Consider the following 10,621-nt stretch of genomic DNA (forward strand, 5'->3'; position numbering starts at 1 on the left):
CTGCGGCTGGAACCGTAGGGAAACCACGCCCGGTTTAGGCAAGGCAACAGAAAAAATTTTCTTTTGAATTCACTAGCCATAAACCGTGGAAGTAACCGTATAGAAACCGCATGCGGTTTAGGCAGGTCAATAGAAAAAAATTTCTCCTCAAGCTACTGGTCATAAACCGTAAGGAATCCGCCCACGGTTTCTCATCGGGCAGCAGCTTTAAGGAGCGGGAGTACACCTTTTCCTTCATTCTTTTTCATCTTTTCTCGTGACCAAGTTCCCTAACACAAGCCCACTTCAAATTTCCAATTGCCACCTTTTAAACTCCACAAAATCACTCAAAAACACCTTTTGAACAACATTCTAGCATCCAAATCATTAAAAAAGTCAATTTTTGAAGAATTAAGTCAAGAAAATTAGGGTTCAAGGTTTTCATTTCTTCAAATTTGGCATTGCTTGGAGCTTAATTTTTGGGGATTTGTCACGCCCCATATTTTGAAATAAAATAGAAAGTGTTTAAAAATGAGTTTTTGATTTTAGAAAATAAAGAAAAAGAGGCTTAAAAATGGGACTTAGAGAATGTGATAATTTGGGTCCAAAATATTATTCTAAAAAGGTTTTTTAGAAAAAAAAAGTAGAGTCACTATTTGGTATCAAGTTTAGGTGTACCAAATCATTCAAAATATTTTAAAAATGAAAAAAAGTAAATAAACCCTTTTAGACGACTCCAAATCTTTGAAAATAAGAAAAAAGAGTTCGAGAGTTACGGTTGAAGAAAAGGAAGGCAAAGATTTGATTGACTCAAATTTAAGGCATGTTTTCGGCCTAACTAAAGCTAGTTGTGAGATTTAGTCAAAAATTTTCCTAATCTAACATATAAAACTTATCACATTTGAATGATTCTATATGGATGCAAATTTAGATCTAGGGGGTGTTGAGAGGGACCAAAGATCTTTTTAAAGTTTAATTGATGCAAATCATATTAATTGTAAAATCCAAGAATGGTCCCTTGAAGAGGTCATCAATATGCAAAAAATGAGACTCAAAAGGAAATTATGATATATACACAATGGGTACGAAAGACTAGGATTCGTGAAGCAATTTTCCTTCTTATAGAGGGATAATAGCGTGTTAAGGCTAAAAAGTCATACTCACCCATTTCCTATATTCGAAAGGTGATTCTTCTAATCTGGACAAACAAATGGACTAGCCTATTTCTAATTTTCTAAAATGTGACGCGATTCTAAATGATATGGTCCAAACATATAGAGGATAAGGGAATAATAGTAGGAAAAATATCATGCAAATGAAAATAACCTAAAAATAGGAAGAAAATGCATGAGATGCAATAAATGTCACACAAAGGTACAAATCTAGTGCGTAAATGGCCTAAAGAGTCTAGCGTTGGACTAACCTATTTCTAAAAGTTCTCACTAGCATTGAATTAGAGAAAAATTGGGTAATGAAACCACAACTAGCATTGGACTAGTGTGGTGATGTCATGCACTCATTATGAATAAATAAAGCATATAACGCATAATTAAAATAAATAAACACATAAGGCACACAGAGCACATAACACATAAGCATAATATCTAGATGCAAGAACCTTAAGAAAATGAAGAAACACATAAGCACACAAGCATGCAAGCAAATAAGACCTAATTATTACATTTGGGGGCCCTAATTACAATTTGAGGGAATTTTTTGAAAATAATAAATCTATCTATTACATTTGTCTATCTAAATATATTTTCTTGGACAAAAGGGGAAGACCTATCTATTGCAATTTAGCATTTAAATGCCTCCCAAATAAACATCAAAATTAAATAAATGAAAGTTTAAAATGATTAAAATGAGTAAATAAAAGAAAAAGTATTTAAAATGTACAATCACACATAAAAAACACATAGGAGCACATAAAAAGATTAAAAATAATAGAGGGTACCTTCATTGAAGTAGTGGCTAAATGAGATAGAATTTACCCTATTTATACTCCAAAATCAACAAAATGGTCAAGGCACCAATTTAATTAACAATTTAAAAGAAAATATAAAATATAGCAAATTCAGTTTATTATTTTAAAGAAATACGAATAAACATAAAAGCCCTAAAATTTACTAATTAAACATATTTAAATGAAGCATGATTAACAATTAAAGAAAGATAAATAATTATAATTAAGAAATCAAAATCATCAGAGACTCAACTACAAAAATTAAAAAGTTTTTGGGGTAAAATTATAATTTTTACAAAGATCAGGGGTAAAATCAAGAAAGAATATGAGACCAGAATTCTTGAAAATAATAAACCTATCTATTACATTTGTCCATCTAAATACATTTTCTTGGACAAAAGGGAAAGATCTATTTATTACAATTTGGCATTTAAATGCCTCCCAAATAAACATCAAAATTAAATAAATGAAAGTTTAAAATGAATAAAATGAGTAAATAAAAGAAAAAGTATTTAAAACATACAATCACACAGAAAAAAACACATAGGAGCGCATAAAAAGACTAAAAAATAATAGAGGGTACTTCCCTTGAAATAGTGGCTAAATAAAGTAGAATTTGCTCAATTTTTTCTCCAAAATCAACAAAATGGTCAAGACACCAATTTAATTAACAATTAAAAGAAAATATAAACATATAGCAAATCACTTTATTTTTTTAAAAAAATATGAATAAACATAAAGGCCCTAAAATTTACTCATTAAGCACATTTAAATGAAGCTTGATTAACAATTAAAGAAAGATAAACAATTATAATTAAGAAATCAAAATCATCAGAGGCTCAACTGCAAAAATTTAAAAAATTTTAGGGTCAAATTATAATTTTTACAAAGATCAGGCATCAAAATCAAGAGACAATAAAGTTTAGGAACCAAAATGGAATTAAATTAAGAACCTAAGTGAAAGAAATTTAAAATTTAGGGCCACAATGAAATTACATAAAAGATCAGGGGACAAATTGCAAAATTTATTTATGATTTTTCAAGAAAAACGACATTGGGCCGTTTCTATATACATTTTGGGCCATAAACCCTTCAGCCCAAGGCAAGTAACTGGATTATTTTGTTAAAAAGGGAACATACCAGCCCAACTTATTTTACTTCTAAACCTAATAAAAAACTTTGGGTTTGACTATTAAAACCCATGCACAAACCCAATATGAAAAAAATTCTTGGCCCAATTTTTAGTCTACAAACACATTCCATTAAACATTTACAAAACCCAAATGGATCAAACATAACAAAACAAAACAAAAATAAAAGGAACATAAATGGAGAAAAAATCAATAAGAAACTACTAGCAGGTATAAAGTTTTGGACGAGTCGACCAGCCGAAAACTGAAAAATTTCGGCCAAGATGGTCGGAATCTCACCGGAATCCATTCTTAATGGCATTTAAGGTCTGATCTTAACACAGACGTGTTCCCTACAGTCTTGTGAACTAATTTAAACACCAAATAAGTGCCTTAACAACTCATGAGCAAAAATGAGATCTAAAGTTTACATCCATGAAAACTCATATAATTGCTTAAAATTCCATGTAAAACGTTCAATCAACCAAGAGAAGAAACTATGATTACTTGTGGTCGCTTGAGAGTTCGAATCAGCATGAGAAAATTCAGGAAAAATGCTATCAAATGGTGGAAATGAAGCAAACAAGTTGTAGCCACGGAAGTTCAAGTGCTGATGAACTAGGAAATTTGAGCTTGGATTCGAGGGGTTTAACGCAATGTTTTAAAACCCGAACCGTTAATTGAACCACTGAAGTGAAAGGGTCGAGATTCAACCGGTCGAACCGGTTCAATCCCGGTTCAATAAATATATATATATATATATACACACACACACATACCTGTGCACAGAAGATAATCCTAGTCTTGTAATAATTGCCAAAACTAAAATATACACCTAGTGTTAATAATGGTTAACATTTTCTTTCTTCTCAAACTTCTACCTAAAATCCGAGACCAGAAATTCCCTTCATGTTGAATCATAAGTAAATTACAGGTAAATACCAAGAACTATGAGCAAAATTCAAGGTAGAATTAATACCCAAAAAAACAAGAACAAAAACAAACAGCCAGGTAGACAGCAGCTTAATACATGGAGGCCTAATGCCTAACTAAGAATTATGTAAATTGCTCAATCATAGGTAAGTGATAAGGATACGGGCGCACAACAACTCCAACCTTGGGTCAAGGACCCTTTGATCAACATTGGTGGTCCGATGACAAGATCAAGAACCAAGAAAGTGAAGGAAGCTTTACGAGCCTTGATCATTCACCATACAAGCAAGGAACAAGCTAGGTTTGAAGATTCGATGGACCATGAAGTTACTTTGTTCACTTGTACGTTTGAAGCGAAGGAATGATCTCATTCTTGTTAGCTTAGTTGGTAGTTGTTTTAAGACTGTCTCGTTTAGTAGTTGTTAGGCGTTTAGTATTTTATTACTTATTGGGCCTTATAGGAAAGCCTTAAAGAGCTGGCTCTTTAAGCTCTTTGTGCGGACCGAATTTCTTCCAGGTTTATGTGGGCCGGATTTTTGCCCTAGTTATTAGCCTATAAAAGGCACCTCTTGTAAGAGTAAAAGGGACAGATTATTACAACCAGAAATCGTGAGGAATTTTTCTTCAAGTTCTTAACCGAACTTACTCTTGAATTCTTGAGTTCATAGCTTAGGATTCAAATCAGACTTTATCGATTAGCTTGTTCCCTAATCGTGGTGTCGCTTCATCCATCCTTATTTGCTTAAGGTTGCTGATTACCTTTGTGTGTCAGAGGTCTTGAGTTCATGAGAACAATCGAGTTCAATTTCTGTTGGGAGGAAAGATCCAACTCTGATAAATACAAGGTTGGGAGGTTCTAGGAGGGTCTTCCCCTAGGGTTGCCTATATCAGTTGGTAATCAGAGCATCAGGTTAATTCTCTTTTAATTGAAGTTGTTCATATCTTGTTAGTTTGTGTCTTTTGTCAAAAAAACCAAAAAAAAAAAAAAAAACTGTAGCGATTACTGTTCATCATTACTGTTCCGAATTACTGTTCACGTTACTGTTCATCCGAGTCAAAAAAAAAAACTGTTTGGGTGTTGTCTTTTTGTGTTTTCTGTCCAAGTTCTTGGGTTTGTTATACTTGTGTTTGGGTTGTTAGGGTTTAAAGAAAAAAAAAAAAGAGACACGTACCTTATATTGTTTTAGTGTCCAAGTTGCTAGAGTATTGCTGGAATTTTCTTTTGAGTATTGCTGAAATTCTGTTTTGCCTATTTCGTGAGTATTGGTTGTTGTTCTTGCAAACCCTAAACACCACAACGTAATTTGGAAAAATTCTTGTGTTTCTTGAACAAATTCTTGAAGTTCTTGGACCACCAAGTCTTGTTTTGAAAATTCTTGAACAATAAACCAAGAACTAGGGTTTTCTTGGAATTGGCATAACCTTTCATCCGTTTTCTTGAACTTGTTGGTGTGATCTGAATTTGTGTTCCTTGAAGAGCCGAAAAAAAAGGAGGAAAAAAAACGAAAGAAAAAAAAAAGGAAGAAGAGAAGGAATTGGCTCTGATACAAAGGAAATCAAGTTTCCAAAAAAAAAAAAAAAATCGTGAGTTTCCAATTCTTGGTGGGTTCCCAAATCTTGGTTAATCTCCAAATCTTGGTTGATTTCCCAAAACTTGAGTTTCCTAATCTTGATTGGTTTCCAACTCTTGAGTTCCAATCTTGATTGAATTCCAAACACCCTAAACGACCTCACCAGCCCCAAACACACCAGAATCAGTTTCCAAAACCAAACCTAAACCGCCACAAACACCTTAGCCACACCGCCTTTAAATTCTTGGGTTTCTAAAATCGGTTGAGCTAGTCTTTGCGAGCCAATTTCCCTGAAATTTGAGGACTGGTTCTTGCATTATTTGAACATCCCAAAAGCACCACTTACCCTCCAAAATACTGACCAGAACTCAGCAAAACAGCAGCTCAAAAAAAAAAAAAAAAAGTTCCAGCTTCGGGTAGAGTTTTTCTAGGATTTCGCAAAAAGTCTGCTTTGTGTCTTATTACTTATAGGGTAATTAATTCTGAAATTTTTGAGAGTTGAGTTGTTTTAAGAACTTCGAGAAGGAAAATTGAGAGTGAGTGTGTTTTCTTGAGTGATACACGAGTGCTTTGCAAGGTAGACTAGGATACATTTATTTTGCAGGTTTGACAATATGTCTCAAGAGGGGAACATGGCAGAGCCGTCTGAGACCGACGTGTCACTCAAATTGGTGCTCCAAACTCTCCAAAAACAAGCGGGGAGGCTTGAATTTGTGGTGACACAACTATCCGACAGGGTGGCTGTGAGGACTCGTAAAAACTATTATTTTATGCCTAATTTATGGCTTAATAAATTATTTAATTGGATTTTTTCCACGAGGAATATTTTCTAGCCTTATTAGACCTAAATACATGGAAATATAACTTCGTTACATTTTTAAAGTGACTCGTTCTGAAAATTAATTTCCTGGAGTACGTTTAGTAAAAATAGTGAATAGTACTTGGAGATTTTATCCGCGTAGTAGCACATTAAGCTTGGAATATTGGAGACTTGTACTATGGTCCTAAAATAGGTAATCTTATGAGTAAATACTCAAGTAATAGTTAGTAGCGCAATCGTTATAAGAATTTATTGGAAGTTTCGCGTTATAGCGTTAAAATTGACGGTACGCGTTTTCACACGCGCGACGTTATTTGAGGGACTTTAGACCCTTATTTCGGGACAATTAAGAGTGAATAATATTTACATGAATATATATGCATTGGAGGTTTAGTGCACTAGCGAACCAAACGCGCGAGAAAAATCGAGTCCAAACGCATCCTAATTGCACTATTTCAAGTTGACTTTGAGATAGGTTTTGCACCACACAATGAATCTTACTTAGGAAGCCACAATTGAACCAACACCTTCTCTCTCCTCACTTCATTTGGCCGTGCAACAAGAAAGGAGAAGAGCTCTCCATTGTTCTTCATTTTTCATCTTCAATCCATGCACCAAAATTCATCCAAATCACACCAAACTTGGAGACCACTTAGCAAACCACTTGGAGACTATATCTAGCTAAGGAAGAGGGGAGCTTTCACAGTTTCTTGGAGCTTCAAGAGGGCCGAAAATTCTGACCTTGCAAACCAAAGGAGTAGGTAATGATCAACCCATGGATTCTTATCTTTTGGAGATTATATGGCAAGATTAAGCTCATGCATGCACTTAGTTACTTGATTATGGTGTAAAAATGTGATTGTGGGCTCTTGGAATTCCCACACTTGGGTTGTTGTTGCTGATGTGATAATTAATGGTGATTATATTGTTGGTTTAGTGATTATAATGATGCATTAGTGGTGGGTAATTAGTAGAAACTTCATTGGGTGTAAGAAGCAAAAACTTCCGATTCTACCCCTGTTTTATTCGGCCATTTTAAGGCCAGTTTTTAATGAACTAATGGCTTGAACTGGATGCTTATATGATGTATTAGAGGTGTGGAAAATTTCATTGAAAAATAACGAGGTTTGAATGGGCAAATGAATATTTTTTTAGAAACCAGCAAATCTGGAAACTGATTCGCGTATGACTCCGACCAGCAGTAGTATTTTGGCTATAACTCTGTCCTCGGGTGTCGAAATCAAGTGCCGTCGGTGGCGTTTGAAACTAGACATTCCTAGCTTTAATTTGAGATAAAATGCACGTTCTGATTCTTTGTGAGTGATCCGAACCAAACGTTTTAAGTTAGCTGTCCTGTCTCTCGGATTTGCTGGAATGGCTTGTTGAGGCAGCAACTTGAGGCTCAATTTTGAGCTGGTTGCTTGCCAAATTTCAGAACATTTCCTTCTGTGAACTTTTAGTTCCATGAATGTATTTTCTAACGCCATAAACCATGCCTCATTCTGAGTTAAATTGATTGAGTTGTGACTAAAACAAGAGGACTGCCCTGTTTTGGAAAAACGTAGTATTTGGACTGATTTGGGGCAAAACTTGGGAATGATTTTATTAATTGAAGTTCTTGATGCTCATCACTTACCAAAGGTATAATGGATGTGTCTTAGACCTTTGTTTCACAAATGAACCATGTTCGGATAGTTTTCTTGGTTAAACGATTTGAAATTGTGAAATGAAAGTCACAAGGCAGATTGCCTTAGAATTTTTCCTGAACTTTGGTTGACTAATTTACTACCTTCCCGAGGGTATTTTTCCCTGAAATTTGATAGAGGAATACCTTGCATATAGGAGTAAAATACTACCAATTTTGGCACCAATTCAAGTTCGTTTCGATACCGAATTAAATTGCTAGTGTTGGAGGTTCAAAACTGGAAATTCTTCTTCAGTCTTGAATCTTCCTCAACTTTGAGCTACCGTATCTCGGTACTCGAAACTCCGATTCTTGATCCGCTTGTTTTGTTATAAACCTCACTTGTAACACTAATTGAGCGGTAAATTTCAGAGGCCAGTTTGCAACATGTGAATCGTGCCGAATTTCCAAAGTTGGCCGAAATCCAACTTAATTCTGCCTTGTACGCCGAACCTGTACCTTCAAGCTCATTTTTGAATACCTTCCACTTAGATTCATGGAAAAGTGTCTTTTAAGAACTTTTAGTACTTTCTAAGAGGTTTCCAACGGTACCAAGTTTTATAATTTTGGACCTACTGAGTGCAAGATCTGATTTTTCTAAATTTGACGCGTAAAGCTGAAATTTGCTGATTTCTTAGAAAATGAAAATTTGAAAACTTGTTACTCCTTCTTGATGATAATTGATCGCTTTAAACTTGATTTCATGAAGGAAATCAGTTTTTCTTGTGTTAATAAAACCTCACTTTTGAACCTTTATTTTGAGTGGCTAAGGTTCTTGGTTTGAGGTATTGACTAGTCCAAATAAGCGTAACTCCTTTCTTGATTAATACGTGATTGTGAGTGAAAAATACTTGTTAATTGCTTCAGGTGCTCAAGCGAGTCTTGAAAAGAATCCCGGAGGGGACAACTAAAGATTTTCTCGCTCAATTACTTTTGAATTGGTGAGTGTCAAGTGCATGACTTGTCGTGTTTACTTGATTTACCTGCTTATATACGTGAATATCACTTGATGAGACGAGTGTGTACTTTATCGCACTCGCTCTCCTTTACTTGAACTTTACTTGTATTAACTTGGTTTCAAAGTCGATTGAGTGAATCTCGTCGACTAAAATATACCCGTTTTCGTGTGCGTGTCGTGTTGCCATGCATGTCGTGTATGTCGTGCGTGTCTTGTTGTCGGGTGGAGTGAACCTCCTCGACTTATGGGGACGCCCAATTCTCTTAACCAATCTTACAACTCGAGCCGGCATGGGCTTGGTCGAGAAGTTTGATAAACCAAGAGAGTAACAAAAAAACAACTTGATCTTTTGAGATCTTGTTCGGCATACTCGTGAAGTATCGCCCTTTACGTGCGTGTTCAAAAATCAAAACTTGATCTCTTGAGATCTCGTATGGCATACTCGACGAGTATCGCCTTTTTCGTGCGTGTTTGGTTTCGGATCCGAGAGGGTGGAATGTTGGTCGGAGGAAGTAATAAGTGAAGTTTCTACGGATAAAATACCCACCAGGATAACGGAGTGTCATCACGAGGGGGTATCGGATCGAGCCGTGGCGAAGCAAGAGGAAAATAGCTCCTGAGAGCTCCTATATCCTTGAATTGTTTCTGTTTATTTTTCTCGCTCGAATTGTAAATTACTTGAATATTGGGATTGTTATTTGGACAACGTGCTTGCATGTGTGTTTTCTTGGCCTCACGAGCGTTTCGCTCACCCCGTAGATTTGTTTTCCTTAACAGGAATGGATGGAGTAAAACTCGTTGGAACCCTTTGGATGTACTTTTGTATTAGGGTTTCAATTGTAATTGACTAGACATTTTGGCTATTGTATATATTTGGGAATTGATGTATCTTTTGGATCCTGACGTAAGAATTGGATAACGGATGTATTTTGAACACGTGGTACAAGACTTGGATATTCGTTTATGGAAGCGATTTTTCCTTATTAGACTGGTATAAATTGTTATATATTGTTAAGTTTGAATTGATTTGTCTCGAGTCCTGGCGAGAGCTAGGCAGGCGTTCCGCGGATACCCTTGGGTTCGCCCTTGGGAGAAGTGGGGGCGTCACAGTGGCTGCCATTGAGATGCGAGGTACTGGAGATATTCCCAATAGGGCTTCAAGTGCTCAGAGTGTTGAGCATGATGCGGATGATGAGGGGTATCATTCTAACACCTCATTTCGATCAAAGAAAAGCCACAGGGAAGTGAGGGAAGGTCGAGACCGACCTAGGAGAACCGATGACAATCTTGGTTCCATCAAGACTAAGATGCCTACCTTTCATGGGAAAAATGATCCTGAAGCTTATTTAGATTGGGTTAGGAGAGTTGAGCAAGTGTTTGAAGTCCACAATTACTCTGAAGAGAAAAAGGTGAAACTTGCAGCTATTGAATTTGAAGATTATGCATCCATTTGGTGGGAGCAAGTATGTGCCACAAGGAGGAGAAATAGGGAACAACCAATTGACACTTGGTCTGAAATGAAGCAAGTGATGAGGAAACGATTTGTACCCTTCCATTACACCACGGACTTGTACAATCGG

General features: G+C 35.8%; 1 long non-coding RNA gene across 1 annotated transcript; it reads left to right on the forward strand.

The window, feature by feature from the left end:
* The first annotated feature begins 8,705 nt into the window (after positions 1 to 8,705).
* LOC140006261 (uncharacterized) lies at positions 8,706 to 10,063 on the forward strand. The gene is made up of 2 exons (XR_011813899.1): positions 8,706 to 9,024; positions 9,819 to 10,063. It is a non-coding gene; the product is annotated as an uncharacterized lncRNA (long non-coding RNA).
* Positions 10,064 to 10,621: the final 558 nt, after the last annotated feature.

Source organism: Coffea arabica, chromosome 5e (assembly GCF_036785885.1).
Source record: "Coffea arabica cultivar ET-39 chromosome 5e, Coffea Arabica ET-39 HiFi, whole genome shotgun sequence".
NCBI classification, from domain to species: domain Eukaryota; kingdom Viridiplantae; phylum Streptophyta; class Magnoliopsida; order Gentianales; family Rubiaceae; genus Coffea; species Coffea arabica.